A 16,035-nucleotide genomic window follows, 5' to 3' on the forward strand; every position below is an offset into this window, starting at 1 on the left:
TGCATGTGACACAACATAAAGATCAGCTGATGGACTTATGTTAGCAAGAGCTAGAGCAGTATCAATGGAGATGTAACCTTAATGGAAGTAATTATCCTGATATTTTAAAAGTCTTATTTCTGAATTGTGATTAATATTTTAAATATATCTTTATAACCTTCCACTGAATCTTACGTAACTCGTAATTATAATCTACTGGAATTACATACCCACCCTGAGGAGGAACAATATTCCAAATAGTAAGTTCATGTCACTTGACTGATTCACTTTAAAACATTGCAGTAATTCCTTTGTCAGCAGCATTTTGAAGCACTATTGGCCCACCTGTAATTCTGACTCTCATTTAGCATTGGTTCAGTTAACTTTAAAGGTAGTGCTTTTCATACCTTTTATATCAATGAATGTACATCAGATATTAAATGCAGATTATATGCTTATCTTGCCAACTACTGTTAGCCTGAAATTTTCCTCGTATGATCTATTGTGGTGGAATTATATTATTCGAGAAGCAGTAAAAAAAACCCCAAACATTTAGAATCATTAAAAATCTATTTTAGGAGCTTGGTCCTGTATGTAACATTCCTGTTGGCCTCCCTGTTTTACCTGTTGTTCAGCTGAAATGTCATGTGTTTACCGAACCTCTCCTTCTCAGAGGTTGTAGTGAACACCTGGTTACCTCATTTTCTTTCAGTCAAAATCATAATGAATTAAGCACAAAAGCATTTGATGATAATTAGTAGCTTTCTGACAGCCCAGGGATTTGATTAGTACAGAGAGAACCTCAGATGTTTATTTTAAGAATTTGTTGCTCTAAATTAAAGTGAGGCTCTTCAGCAGGGCAGTTTGGCTGACAGCGTGACAGTCAGTATCTTATTAAATGGATGTGTGTGTGTATTCAAACCTTTCCATGTTACTCATCTGACACCTTGTGCAGGTATTAATTTTCACTTGAAAAGATCTACATTTTATTTTGAAAGTCAATATTAAGAATATTTTTCAAAATGTCTTTCTATTTATTTAATTCTGGAGTACAACTGAAACTGTTCATAAAATAATGCCTTTGCAGAACATTGCCTAGGGAAAGAGACCTCATTTAATGCGACAAATGATGCAAAGGACAGCAAAGCAGATTGGAGAACTTAAAAATGAGGAAAAACGTAGGTCAGCAGAATAAATAGAGACCTTTAAGCTATTAAAAAATAAGCATATATCATTCATTGCTGCAGAAACATTTTGTTTGCAAGTATAATTTATGGGCCTCCAATATGGCGTAATTGTGAGCAAATGCCAGCTTCAATGCAACTCAGTTTGCCAGCTCTGTGTATAATTATTAACCTGGTGGAAAGAATGTGTAGCAAGTAAGAAGGGAAAGCGTTCAGTTTTTTGGGGTTTTTTTTAAAGAAATATGGTCATCCTGGATCATAAACAAACTTGCAAAGGAAGTGACAGGGACAGAGTACTTGGTTCCTGGAGCCCTCATTCATGCAGTGGATATACTTCCCCAGGGATATACTGCTTGGTGAAGAAAGGCGGTGGCAGCTGTGGCAGGGCACAGCATAGGTCTGAGTTGTTCACAAGGAAGTACATGGTCTCTAGTACCATTAGCTGCTCTCTGTAATCTCACTCTTCTGTCTGCCCTGTGGATTCCATGCTGCCACTGATTCCCCTGTCCAGACCTGGACAGTCCCTCCTTCTCTCTTGCTCGCTCTCTGTCTCTGCGATAGCAGGCTGGAACGGAGGTTCATGCTGCTAAGAGCAGTATATGGGAATACATAATTATTTCAGAAATAACATGCAACACAGTGTGATTTAGTCATACTTTGACACACCTCTGTCTGCCAAGAAAAATGCAGGCACTACCTTAGAGAACTGTTGCTAAGAGCACTTCTTCAGGCTCTAGGAGTGAGAAGATGCTTTATTGTACGGTTAACTGCAGGAGTTAACAGCAGGGTTTCAATCTGGGACCTGCCAAGATATTAAAGCACACAAATCTGTTGCTTGAATTAAAGGCTGCGCTTCTGCCTAGGAGATGTAGCACTGTGTAGAATTAGCCTGGGACGTTATTTTGTAAATTTAAGACACTTTGAAAAGTGATTTTATTGACATTTGTAGCCTAAAAAAAATTTAAGAAGTTCTGGCCAGCAGCAAGAATAAACGTCTGTTGTTTGTTTTATGCTAAAGTTAAACAGTGTTCTAAGAGACTTTATGTTAAAAAAAAAAAAATCCATTTTCAGTTCAAAATGTTAATGGAAATCTTTTTTTTCCCTATGACTGAGCAGGAGAATCATGAAATGCATTTGGACTGTGCATTCCTTTTCCTGTGCCGCCACTAGCATCCCTGTAGCTTTTGTGAGCCTTTTGGAACATTCACCATCGACTAGTTTCTTGCTAGTAAGAGACAGCTGAATTTTGCAGGTACAGCTGTCTGTCATCTTTACTACAATAGCAACATACAATTTTCAACATTCTTTAAATAGTCAGAAAAAGCAGACATTTGGGAGTAAGTTTGTAGCTTTTTCACCTTTCTGCTTTAGTTTTCACTTCTGTGAAGTGAAGAAAGTAACCTTTACCATGTCAGTGTAATATCAACATTGACTTTATAGTTGAAACAGTAAGATGCTACACACTGGTGATAACAAATGGCATCTTGTCATTGCACAAAAGGTAGCTCCTATTATTGAGCTAAAGCACAAGTATAGCTTATCTATATGTTTGCAGTGCGTATACCAGAAAACGCCACATAGCACAATGATCCAGGATTATGGAATCCAGAGGAAGAGGATTCAGATACCACGTGCTTTGAATTTCTGTGTTGCTTTACAAATCAACACATGGAATGTATCTGCCGCATCTTTAAAAAAGAAAAGAAAAGCTGTTCTGTAAACTGTTATAAACAGATATCCAAGCAGGGTCTTGTATGTATGTTAGAAGGGATGCATGCTTTTTCTTTCTAAACAAATAATCCGACCACTGCTTCACACCCAAGCCTGTAATGCTGCCATCTATCAGCTGTTACCTAGCTCTACAGAAGAAAACGAGGATTTTTTTTTTAGCACAGGACAAACAAATCCATGGCGTGTTAAAATGCGCTCACTCAGCCACACTCCTTTTTTCAGGAATATTTAAATTATCTTTTTCTTCGGAGGAAGTTTCCCACCTATCTGAGAATTTCCCATCTTCTTCACTTTTTAAGTAAAAAAAGCCTAGTATTTGCAGGAGTAAAAAGGCCAAAATTCTGTCAGGTCCTCCAGCATGCAATTTCAGGAGGTTGTAGGGTATTTGCACAAGCAGTCCGCTCTCTGTTTCACAGTATTTCATTTGCTTTTGTTAGTTATTCACAATAAGCAGTCATAATGCTTGTAGGTAACATAATCACTCACAACAAAATGACTGCAACAACGGATTGTGACTTTGTCACTGCATAATAACAACCAGAAGCAGATCTCTCGGGAGTATGTGGAGTTATTTCTAGAAGGTGAAGGAAAACATCCTCCCTGGAAGATGTCACTTCATCTTAAATACCTGGAAACTTTTTGCCAATGATTTTGGTGAACCATGCTGTGTAACCTTCACCTTTCTTGTCCAGGAAGGGGAACTGTTCACAGATTTGTGTTAATCTTTCACACCTATCTGACATGTAGAATGTGGGCAGTATTTACCCATCTCATAAAAAAGACTACAGCTCAGCCATGTTTTTAAAGTGCTTCAGCTCGGTAAATAGCTAAATGAAAGTTCAACTCTAGAGTTGAAACTGTAGTTCAGTTCACTTTCTGTCTCCATTTCCCAGATAGGCCTGAGTTAATTAGTAGCCAACTTTCCAATACCCGTTTCCTCCTTTTGAGCCTTTTGTGTATAAACCATCTATATTTGTTCAGCCACTGTTGCTACAGGGAGATCACCCCCACCCAGCTCAGAGTCCAAAGGTTTACCAGTTTTGTTTAGCTAATAAATCTAAAGGTGGGTAAGGTAAGACAGGTTTTGTAAATCAATTGCTGCATTCTATTTTAGTGATGCTCCATTGACTTAAAATTTGGTGCTGCTGGGTCAAAATTTAAAATATATTGCAGTTTGAGGTCTTTAAAATTCTTCTCCAGTATTACTATTTGGAATGGTAGTTGATGCTTAAATTATTAATCTATAAAGTAAGTCAGACATGCAAGATAGACAGGCAACCTATGTGTCACGTACATTTATGTCCGTACACGTTTTCATTTTTGCCAATGGAAAATAAATATAATCCAGATTACCAGAGAATTTTCAAGATTAGAAGTCTGATTTCTGAGAGTGTTGTCTGAAGGGTTTCTAGGCATTAGTAAGGCTGATTCGCAATTGTCCTCCAGAGTGTTTAGGGTAATTATTTAACTTTTTTATTACACTACAGCCTGAATAACAAAAAAACCCTACAGTTTAGAGCTGATGGCATTTGTACTCTTTGTAGTGATATTACTCAGGACGCATGTTACAAAGAAAGAAACAACTGAGACCTTAGGCTTTCCTTAACATTCCCTGCTGTTGCTGCTATCGGTGGCCAAGGCTATGGAAGACACAAGGAACATTTGACTACTGTTCTTCTGACTTGGCTATGACTGATGTCAAGAAGGAGCCAGCTGCTGATAGCTTGCTCTGGCTTCTCTTTCAGTCACTTGTATGCTGATGGGCCAGCACTAGTAGGAAATGCTACTGGTTTAAGTATGTTAGAATGGCTCTGCAGAATAGGAAAAACGCCTTCCTAACTCAGTACATCTATAAGCTATTTAAGGCAAAGCGTGAGTGTTAGTAGCACTTATTACATGGTGGCCCAGGGAACTCGAGGGTCCATGAAACCATCAGTGGCCCAAAGGTGATCTGCAAAACCAGATCTAGCGTTTACTTGAAACGTTCAATTATAAGAATGCATGATATTTTGAAAAATTGAAGGGAAAATACACTGTGGTACAAAATGTTTAAGAAGTATTGATTTATTGTTATTCTAATCTTTTTTAATTGTTCCACAGAAGATTACAGCTCTTAGAAACAAAAAGACATAAAACCAACCATGCTGAGTCAGACTGAAGGACTGTCGAGCCCAGGCCACCCTCTCCCAAAAATGACCCTGAGGGGCTGCACAGGGAAAAGTAAGAACAGGGCAAATGTGGCTCACACTCAGTTTTCAGCTCAGGGGACTCCCGAGTTGGATGCGGTGGCATTTTATTTCTGTCTAGTGACCTGAGGATTTCTCCTCCATACATTTGTCCAGCCTCTCCTGGAACTTGGCAAACTTTTAGCATCCACAGTATCTTTGCAAGCTTTGGACATGTCTCCTACTAGCTTCATTTCATGTTCCCTAATCTGTGTATGAGAAGAAAGAGTAAATTAACCTGCTTTCTCCAATTCATGGCTTTGTAAATTTTCTACATCCCTGCTAAGTTGCCTCTTTTCCTGACTGGTGAATACTATTTCTTCCAGGCAGATAAGTCATTCCAAACTTTTGAGCATCCTTCTCTGAACCTATTCCAACTTTAATATATTCTTTTTGAAACGAGGAGACCATACTGATTTTTTCCTATAGTTCATATGGGATCCATGTCTGAATTTCTCTCTGTGTGAAAAAAATCCATATATTATGCTAAAATAGAATTCTTTCTTACTTTGCAATGGGTTCTGCACTTACAATTTTTCTTTTTTTTCCCCCTCATAAGTACTTTGGCAGTTTTGAACCTTCTGGTAATAAACAGTTAACAGCACACTGTAGCAATATAAGAAATCCTCAGGGAGCTAGGTTGTACATCCTAAAAACAGATAAAATTGTCCAACCCTGCAGGCAACAGACCTGTTCTCAACTATTAATAGAACAGGGGGAAGAGAGGGAAAAGAAGAAAAGGAATTAGTAAATTACTTTAAAAAGCACAGATACTTAGAATTCATAGTTGATGTGCTGATTTAGGAAGTCATGGGATATGGCACAGAAAAAAAGGTAAGAAATGTTACATAGACAAAGATTATTTTTTCTGCTTTTCTCACCTTCCTGTGGGTTTTTTTTTCTTTTCCCACCCAACCATTTCAAAGGCATATCCTTACAATGACACATCAATTTTCTGTCTGCTTGAGGTTTAGAAATAGCTGAGCTGTTATAAATAGATCACAATCTGCAAGAGACAAAGAGAATGGAAATATTGTAAAAGGTTAGCTGAAAAATTTAGATGTGGATTGAGATTTCAGATGTCTCCGAGAGTGGAATTACTCAGTTTGAAATGCTTTATTAACTGCAGCAGAGGAACCCATGCTCCTTGTGCAGCCAGGCGGAATCAGGTGGCACTTTTGGTCACAGTGCCAAGCAGAGAATGACGTCCAGCCTTGGCTCCAGGAGCTCACAGTTCAATGACGTGAGAAGAAAGCACCTTGCCGTTCCTTACTGTGAAGCTAAAACACAAGAGGCAGTTACTCTTTCATACACTGTAGAGCCACTAAATCAGAATATGTAACTTTTACACTGTAATTTTTCTGGCAGTACACGTGTACTCTGAACTGGTAGCATTCATCAAGTTTGCTCCCTTTTTCCACTTTGTCTCCAAAACACCTTAACTTTATGTCTTAGCATATGGTTGTAACCTTGTCCTTGTCCAACAAGGCAGTGAAAAAATCAAAACTGGGAAACAGTCTAATAGCCCTTTGTTTCTGGTTGAGTACTCCCTTTGTAAGGTCATTTAGATCCTGCTGACACTTCCAAACAGACTTTGGAAGAGCAAGTAGTTGTCCTGCACTGAAACCTGATACCTGGGATTAGTATTATTCCTCCAGCCATATACATATAGCTGAGATCCATTTTCTTATCTTCTATCTCATTCTGTTAGAGTGACTGTGAGAAGATGATTTGGTGACTGTGGGTAAAATAAGACATTAAATGGAAGGGACAAATTTTCTCTACAATGTGTTTCTGTTTTGAAGAGAAGCTGCTTCCTGAGACCAGGCTGGGTGTCGCAGTAGTTATATCATGGCAACTAGCTTGACATAAGCTACACATTCTCAGTCTTTGCCAAATACAATGTCATACCACTAATGTCGGACCTGGTCTTTGCTTGAAATGTGTCTCCAACTGTCATTGGTTTTAATAGAAGTTCAGGCCAATACACACTGCAGAATCAGGTTCTTCAAACCTAAATTAACATTCTGTTGAAAACTAAACATATGTTGTTTTTTTTTCACTGTCAACAATTTAGTTTCCAGGTTTGGAAAAGAAACATTGCTGGGGAGGAATCCAATGAATTTATTAATGAGCTCGGTAAGTATGGAACTATTAATATCTTCTGAGATTTTGTTTGTCTTATTTTTATCCTCAACTTCAGACTCTGAAATAAACAGATGTTCTGAAGCTTTCCACTGAGAATACTACAGTATGTTAAGTCCCGTCTTAAATATATTGTGATTATCAGAATATTGTAGGAAACAGGTGAATAGCTGTGTACAATATTTCTGAAACAATTTGTACCATTACATGAAGTCTTTATCTCACATTGCACTAACAGCCCTAGAAAGAAAACATCTAAAACATTTCTTATATGTTACTAATGATTTTTATTTCCAGCCAGAAATCTGAATACAAAAATGGAAACATTACTTTATTCTCTAATACTATCAGAGAACATTAAAGCTGCTATTACTGTTCTGTGGCATGACTGACAACATAGTTTACCTGTCCTAAACACATTTAAAATAGATGAGTGCTTCTATTTGTCTAAAAAGTTTCTATTTATTTCATGATCATTTTTGATCAGAGATACTACTTTGAATCTCAGTGTAACTGAAGTCTATGGCAATCCTCCTACTGATACTTAAGTACTAAGGTCCTTTGTTCTCTATACTTAGGATATCATCTTGAGAACTTGAGTAGGGCATCAGTAAGTTGCTCATTGTTTTCACACTTAGGGGAGGGGGAGCTGTTTGAAATTCACCTTGAAACTGAATTTGACTAACAGTATCGCTTGGATACTGGTATGGGTGTTCTTATATTAACCATGAAGTTAAAACAGATTAACCCATCAGTTATGCTGGAGGTCCTGAAACAAAATACAAAATAAGAAAGATCAGTCTGCTTTCTGGGGAAAGAGCTTAGATGGCTTGGCTAACACTGCAACTCCCTTCTGTATGAAAAGTGACATTTACTGCTCCTATTTATAATGAGGCAAATCAAGCTCTAGAGAGAGTTAGATGTGAGGCCCCTGAAGTCAGCAGGTAGCCTTAGCCTGAATTTGGTGCAATGGGTCCCTCAGTACAAAAGATTATTTCACTGCTTGTGTCACTCGAGTAGTTTTCATCAAAAATCACATTTGCATACACTAAATAAAAATGCCTGTCTTAGTCTTGGTTTAGGTTTACAAAGCTACATTGTAGATGACCTGAATTTAATCAGGAAGATAAGATGATATGACTGTGCTTGTATCTGATTCAAAAAAACTCAGTTCAGTTAAAAACTGCTTTGAGCTATCACCATTCTTTTAGCCATATAAATGGTGAGAGCTAGTCCTTGGATTAAAGGAGAAGAATATATAATGTTGTGTAAAATCAGAAGTAATTTTCTTGAATCATCTTTCAATATGTAGTATAGTGAACCTCAATTAAAATTTGTTTTGGTCAGGGAATATTTTGCTGTGCAGTAGTATTGTATTTCCTTTAAAAGCTATTCCCAGAAACTTAATTTAGTCAAAAGGTAAGAACTCAAATTCCCATTGACCTCGAGTCAGTGACTAGTAATTAGGAAAACAGGGATATCTGACCCTATATGCGTTTTTTTGTGGACATAAAGGACAATGATATAAAAGAATTTCTTGCTTGAATGCCAGTATTTGCTCAACCCCTTGCTCTCAGAAGGGACAGAAGGAATTTCCTGAGGATCAGAGAGAACTGGTGAGTTTGCTGTCCCTCGGTCATATACCTGCAGTTATTAAAAACATGTTAGGCTCAATAGTTACTTTGTGCACTCCAAATACAGTGTAGAAGACATACATTTGTGTTAATGAAGCCAAGTGTGGAAGCAAGGACTCATCCTGCCAGGACATAGTGGGCAGAGGAGGTGGGTGCATATGTCATATTTTTAACTGTTCTGCCTGCCCTAGTCGTTTTGCATTTTTATTTTAACATTTCTGGGTTTTATTTAGAATAAAATGTGTGCGCATGTGGGGGCTGTTTAATTTTTAGAAGTTTGGTCTTTTCTGGGGACCCTGCTGTAAGAGAAGGCCTAAGCAGATCCATCCCAAAGTTCTGGCCAGTTAAGCTTCCCTCCCTCCCTCCAAGAAGACAGGCCAATGTAGAATTCATTGCAGGTTCAGTGGCTGAATTGCATAAATTGCCTCTAGTTGCTGCCTGGACTCCAGAGTCAGCGGGGTTTTGCACACTCTCCAATCTGTAGCAGTGGAGCTTATGACAGGATCGAGGTCATCCTGTTTTTGCACATACTCAATCACATCAACATTAGCGGCAGCCCAACGTATACAATTTGCTCTATGGGCAGCAAAAATAATGAAGCTTGATTTCCCATGGGTATGGGTATTACACTTTTACAATCTGCTCCCTTGTTTTCACCTTTAAAAGTCTCAGCTGTCCCTTCTCCCTTCCCATTCCCTCCTCTATTCCTTACCTGAGCCTCAGTTCTTCTCAGGGTAACTTAACTGCTGCTCAGGCACAAACAATGATTCCCTGGACAAATGGGAGCCTGCTGTGGGGTTCATGCCATGGGCTTTCCTCCCTTACCTTTCTTTTCTTCACCAGCCACTGATGTTCACACAACCTTGTAGGAATTTAATATTTGTGAGAGTGTCACCGCACATCAAACTTGATCCCTGCCAGTGGGTGCAAAGATTCTTGGGGTGAGGAAAGGTTGATTACTGTATAAGCAGATACCATGCAAACACAAATCTAATTCTGAGGTGGAAAAATAAAAAAGGCCTATCAAGTAGAAAAAAAGTACATATATACACGCACAGTAAACATAGTCACAGTAAACACAGTTTCTGTAACTAGTATTTGCTTTTGTGCATTGATTTGTCTTCTCTTTGCTAATGAATGTAATACTTCCAAAAGTGTCAGATTAAAAATCAGTGGAAGAGAATCCTCTGCTTCCCTGCTAAACCAGACAGACCACTGCAATGGTAGCTCGTTGTCTTACCAGTTCTGAATATTTTGTCCTTGGTTACTATTAACATTGCTTGCAGCTGTGTATGATTTGCTGAGTCACTGCATGACTACTTCTCAGTTCCTCTGTTGCGATTTTTCTTTTGCTGGTAATATAGTGGCTTTTAGTCTTTGAAACAGTAGGGAAAAGCCACTTCATTCCTCATAATGACTTAACTTCTTCCCAGATTTACACTGGAATATGTACAAAATATCGTGTTATGAAGAACTTCCTAAAGAGGAAAAAATGGATGCTATAGCTGCCTCTCCTAGCAAAGGATTGACTGAAAAAGGTTTTTTCAAGTTATGCAAAACATATTAAGTGTCTGATGGAAATGAAAGCTTTTCTGTTGTCTTCATTGTACTCTGGAGCAAGTCCTAGCAGCACAAATCTCACCTTCAATTTATCTTTCTAATCTGACTGATGTAAATCATTGTTTCTCTTTTTTTTTTTTTTTTGGGCTCAGAATTAAAAGGTGCTAAAGGACAGCATAATATTTTGTGTCAAGCAGAGACTCTTGATTTCAAAGTACAGCTCTAGCTTATGAAAGAAACCAAAAAGGTTTTCTATACATTAAAATTGAAGCTCCTAGAAACCACTTCCATAAGACGGGGCTCAGACTCTTTACCTTTGCCATTACTAGAAAGTATCAGAAGCACAAGATGCATATATCATACATATAACATACCAAATATTTTTTCCATGACAGTTTTTTGTGTTATGATGTATGTGCTTTATTTTTCCTCTGACCTAAGGAACAAGTCACTGAGTCAGCTGACATCAAGTCCTTTTCAAGCAAAATTTACTACAGTTAGCAATGTGCAGTTCCAGCAGGTATTTGTATGTAATTTTGTTTATTTTACTTTTAAAAGATAACTACTTTGCTTTAATTTTTCAGTTTATTTGGGCTTTCTTTTAAACATTAAATTTGTTTGGTTTTTGAGCAGTGAGGCATTTGTAACTATTTTTAGCAATTATTCTCACCGTGATATATGGTAAAGTGGTATAGGACACATAAATTGAAATCTTTACAAAGTCACATTATGCATTGTACCAAAAGCCCACAAACATCCACAGGTATTCTTTCAGTTTCATGGATAAGTTTAACCCAGGTGTGGGTTTATAGTACAGAGTTCATATGACATGTGTATGTATGAATTATATTTATTTTATAAAGTATTATTTCTGAATATTCTAATGTTCAGTGGTCAGGTACATATTTGTTAGTGTCACTCTAAGAGAATTCTCTTAGCTAAGAGAAAAAGATTGTTGTTTGGTATATCAAATTAATAGATCCCATTTTACTGTCATTCAGAGCTTGATCCAGAGGTCTTTGAAAAAGGAGATCTTTCAATTAATTTAAATGGTTTTTACATCTGACTCAGCTTTCTATTTTCTCTAATGTTTTATACTAGCAACTATTGTAATAGAAAACTTTCTATTTTAAGTAGCTTACAACTACATTTCCTTTTCTCTGAACACTGGTTTGGCTAGAAATATATAACCTTTTGTGATAAAAATACATTAGGACAGTTTGTGTGCAGTGCAGCAGTTTCTCCATTTTTGCTAATCCTCATTTTCATAGCTGAAAGAACAGAGAAAGAACTCTCTGAGCAAGTGTAAGAATTTCTAACCGGCTGTAATCCAGATCTTTACACAGAGCCTCACTGAAAGAAATAACCATGCAGAGCCCTATTATGTTCAGTTCTGCTCACGCTGGAGTAGCCTGTCAGGTTGGAATAGCCCTGTTCCATGCTCAGGCTTTTCGCAGCGCTCACCTTATGATGCTTACCAAATGGAGGCTGCAGAGCCCAGCCTGAGCTATGGGACCAAAGTCAGTCGGTACTGGATTGGGCTTCTAAACTCAGTCAGAAACCATCTTTTTATATATATATATTTATATATGTATAAAGATATTTTCTATATATATTTCTATAAAGATATTTTCTTTAGATATGTATAAAGATATTTTCTATATATATATAAAGAAAACATTGTAAAGGACTCTGTATTAATCATATTCTCTGGTTACTTTTAGTCATATTCTCTGATTACTGCTCTCATTACTCTGGTCCTCAGCTGTAACTTCTTGTTCACATACCAAGTTATGCAACAGCCTGCAAAGAAATGTTACACATTTTGTCTTGATTCCTCCATTCTGAGAGCATTTCATTTTTTTCTTTTAGGAAATATCTCTGCCACCTCTGAAACCAAGTAGAAGAAAGGGGGGATGATTAGGGTGTGACTCCTCAAAAACACAGCTCTAAGAAAAGGTAATACAAGCAAAACTGCAGAAGATGGTCACAGCCTTACGTGTGTGGTGGGCAACGTTGGATTATCAGAGTTTAGGGAAAGACTGCTTTTATAGCTTCTGTAAATGTAGTCTGTGACTACAAAGATCAGCTTTCCCTTTCCAGTTGACAAACGACGGCTGGAAATGATGTGAAATACGTGTTCTCCCTAAAAGCATTTGTAATAATTTGCCAAAAAGTCTCCATCAAGATTAAATAATTTTGGTTGGAGCTGACGTCTGGTTTATTACAGTAATATTTTTTAATAAAACCCCCACTACATGAGCCAATAGTTGTCTGTCTCTGAATTCTGCAAGATTACAGGAGGCCTGCACTCCTGGTCTCCTCAGACGTGGTTTCTCCCTGTGGTTAATTAGCCGTGAGGAGATTCTCGAAGATAGTTTTGAAAATCCTTCCAGAGACAGATGATAAACAAGCCTTCTCCTGCCCCAGGTCATCTCCCTTATGAAATTCAGCTTTTGTCTCCTGCCTGCTTCAGGAAAGGCCTTTACTGTAGGGGTAGGCAAGCTTTTAATTGGGTGCTGTCCTCCGTGGCCTTCGTAGCCACACACAAATATCACACCCCATCAGTACATTAGCGTGGCAGGGGAACGACCTGGAGAGAGCGTTGCCTTCCACAGGGACTGGTGTCCCTTTCAGTTCGGTGAGGACTCAAATTAAATGGGTGGAACACCTGTGGTGCCCCTCACCCTCTGCCTCAATTATGCAAACTTGTAGTTTTCTGTGATTCTTCCCTAGACAAAATAATGCAATTTTGTTTTTTTCCTTGAGGAAAGGGGGATCCTCCCTCAGAAAAGGGAGGTACAAAGAAGAAGATGCAAGCAGTAGTGCATTTGTCCTGTGGTATCCCAGTTAACGTTGTCTGCAGTTTGTGCTGTGCCGCCGAGAGGGATGGCCGCCGGCGGCTCCTCGCTTTATTGACTCTGCTTGGACTGTGGCCCAGTCTGCGCTCCGGGGAACAGCACACCAGCGCTTCAGCTCCATCCTCAACAACTTCACTGCCTCCCGTTCAGTTCAGGGCTGATAAACACCCCAAATCGCGGGTGGGCCTTTCACTTTCTGTCTTGATCATTCCCCTTCTCTAGCTAACGCGGCTGACCTTCTGACAGCGCAACATGGCTCAGCTGTTGCTCAGAGAGTTATCGTCCCTGTCTCCGTTTTTCTGCCCGAATAATTACTACACGGGGTGTGTAAGTTTATGTCGTTGTTGTTTTAAACATTTACATAATTTTGTGTATAATTCTAGAAACACTGTTACCGAAGGGATGATGCCGGTGGCTGCGGAAGGCACTACAGGTAATAATTTAATTCTTTATGCTGTAATACCTGTTCGGGACTTCTGAGGAGCAGGAAGCACCGTGAATGTCGAGTTACTTGGTTGTTTGGGGCCCGGGAACGCTCCCCAAACTCTATTTTTACCCCAAACGCCCAGCTCGCGGCCCAGCATAGGTGCAGACCTGCCCTCCGCAGCCTCAGCAGAGCCCGGCCGTAGAACCCCCCTTCCCCGCTCCGGCCGGCAGCCCCCCCGCGGCTCGTCCTCCCCCCGGCCGGGCCGGCGACCCGGGAGCCGCGGAGGAGGCGCCGGGCGGGCGGGGGCGCGGCCCCCCCGCGGCGTGGGGCGGCTCCGTCCCTCCCCGCAGCGCCCCGGCACGGCGCGGCGCGGCACGGCCGGGGGGGGCGGGAGAGGGTGCGCGAAGCCGCCGCCCGCAGCAGCCGCGGCGGCAGGAGGCGGCGGCGGGAGGGGGCTGCGATGCTCCCGGCTGAGCGCCCCCCCGGAGCCGCCCCCGGGCGAGGTGAGTCAGCGCGGCCCCGCGGTGCGCGGGGGGCCGGGCCGGCAGCCAGGCCCGCGGCAGGCCGCCCGGCCGCCCGCCCCGGTGCCGCCGCCTCCCCCTCCCCTGCCCGCGCTCCGCGGGGCGCCGGCGGCGGGCGGGCCCGTTGGCGGGCCCGCGGGTACCCAACCGGGGGGCGCTGCGGCCCCGCGGGGTGCCGGCGGGCGGGGCGGCTGGGGCGCACCCCGGCGCTGCCGGGGGGAGCCGGGCAGCCGAGGCCGTTCCCCCCGCACCCCACCCCCGACCCGGCCGCGGTCCCGGCTCCAGCTCCCTCCCCACCGGGGGCGGCGGGCCTTGTCCCCGCAGCCGCCCAGGATGCTGCCGTTGGGCCCTCGCCTCAGCCTGTGCCTTCCGTCCGTAACGGCCGCGCTGTGCCGCTTCGCCTCTCGGAGGGGTTTCCTGGCGGCGCCGCGCTGGAGCTGATCAGCTGCTCCTCAGCTGAGCCGGGCGGCCGGGTCTGCGCTGGCTTCGCTCTTGGGGAGGTCCCCGGAGGTTAATTGTGGCGGAGCGGTGACCTTACCGGGATGCTGGGCCTGACCTCCAGGAGCTCAGCGTTGGGGCTGAAGCGTATGTGCGACCGAGCCGTCCGATGCCAAACGCCCCGTGCCCCCCGTCGTGGCCATCGGCCACAGGGTCGGTGTCCCCGGAGGTGGCCGCTGGCTGGGCCGTGTCCCGCGGGGACTCTGCGCAGGCATCCCCCTGCCTGTCCCTGCTGCCCACGTCCAGCCGTGCTGTTATGTGTGGCTGTCGCTCGGTTTCTGAACCCCTAAATCCTTAAAATAACGATGATTTTTAGTAAGCGTGTTGTCAGTTGCTCCTCGGTTTATTAACACAAGCACGGGAATAGATGCTCGTTTAAGAAATCGGTGCGAGGTACCGTAGGTGTTGGAGATGCCTCTTCTGTCCAAAGTTGGATGGAGTTTAAAACCCATGTCTGGTCAGCAGCTCTAAAGTTTTAACAGCAGGCTCTTTTTTAAAATGCTCTGTTAATGAAAAATGCAGTGTTGAAGAGTGATAAACTTGGAGTTTAGAGGAGAGGAGGGGGGTTGTATGAACAGAACACCACAGTATTTCAGTAAAAACTTGCCCAAAACTTTATTACATTACTAAGACAGATAGGGTCTGTTTGTCCACTGTAGTTAGTAATGTCCAAGGAAAAAAATTGTAAAATGCTAGTTTTCTAGCTGGGTTGTGTTTTTTTTTTTATATTTGTTTCCCTGGATATAAATAGTGGACAAAGGTGACATTTATTGTTTGTATTCTCCAAAGACCCATTGGGGAATAGGGGAAAAGCAAACAATCCTCCTCTTAAGGATGGTGTTTGTGATGGCAGTCATAAACCCAGTAAAAATCCTAAACAGGTTTAAAAAAAAAAAAATTCAAACAGGTGGAGTGAGAATATGAGAGAAAATCTGATGATGTGACAAGCTAATGTGAGGAGCCTGTGCTCGATCACTAGTATAGCTGGTGCTAGGGCACAACTTAAACGCAACCTAAAATTCATCTTAATCTTCAGCTACAGCACAATGGGCCCGAGATTATGTAGCAGCATGGGAGAGGGTGAACCGGTGACGTGATCCGGCCGCAGGAGCAGCGGCTGGTCCCCAGGGCTGGGTATTGCCTGGCAGGGCTCTCTGTTTTGAAACAGACCACTGCCACTGCCAGACTTGGTGGTGCAGCTGGGTGCCTGCGTCCCTCCCCAGCGCTGGAAGCGGCTGCGCTGGTGGCTCTGTACTGCGGCTCTGACACA

At 41.9% G+C, this 16,035-nt stretch overlaps 1 protein-coding gene across 3 annotated transcripts in view; it reads left to right on the plus strand.

Moving 5' to 3' along the window:
- Positions 1–12,038: 12,038 nt before the first annotated feature.
- Positions 12,039–16,035, plus strand: part of MFSD6 (major facilitator superfamily domain containing 6) — a 30,899-nt gene continuing 26,902 nt past the window's right edge. For 2 of the 3 annotated variants that reach the window (XM_074872712.1, XM_074872714.1), the window contains exon 1: positions 14,103–14,249. The gene's annotated coding sequence lies outside the window, so the exon portion shown is untranslated. Of the gene's footprint in view, positions 12,418–13,702; positions 13,753–14,102; positions 14,250–16,035 lie in introns of those variants that run through there. The other variant, XM_074872713.1, reaches the window with a different exon arrangement.

The sequence above is a fragment of the Strix uralensis genome, chromosome 6, assembly GCF_047716275.1.
Source record: "Strix uralensis isolate ZFMK-TIS-50842 chromosome 6, bStrUra1, whole genome shotgun sequence".
NCBI lineage: Eukaryota > Metazoa > Chordata > Aves > Strigiformes > Strigidae > Strix > Strix uralensis.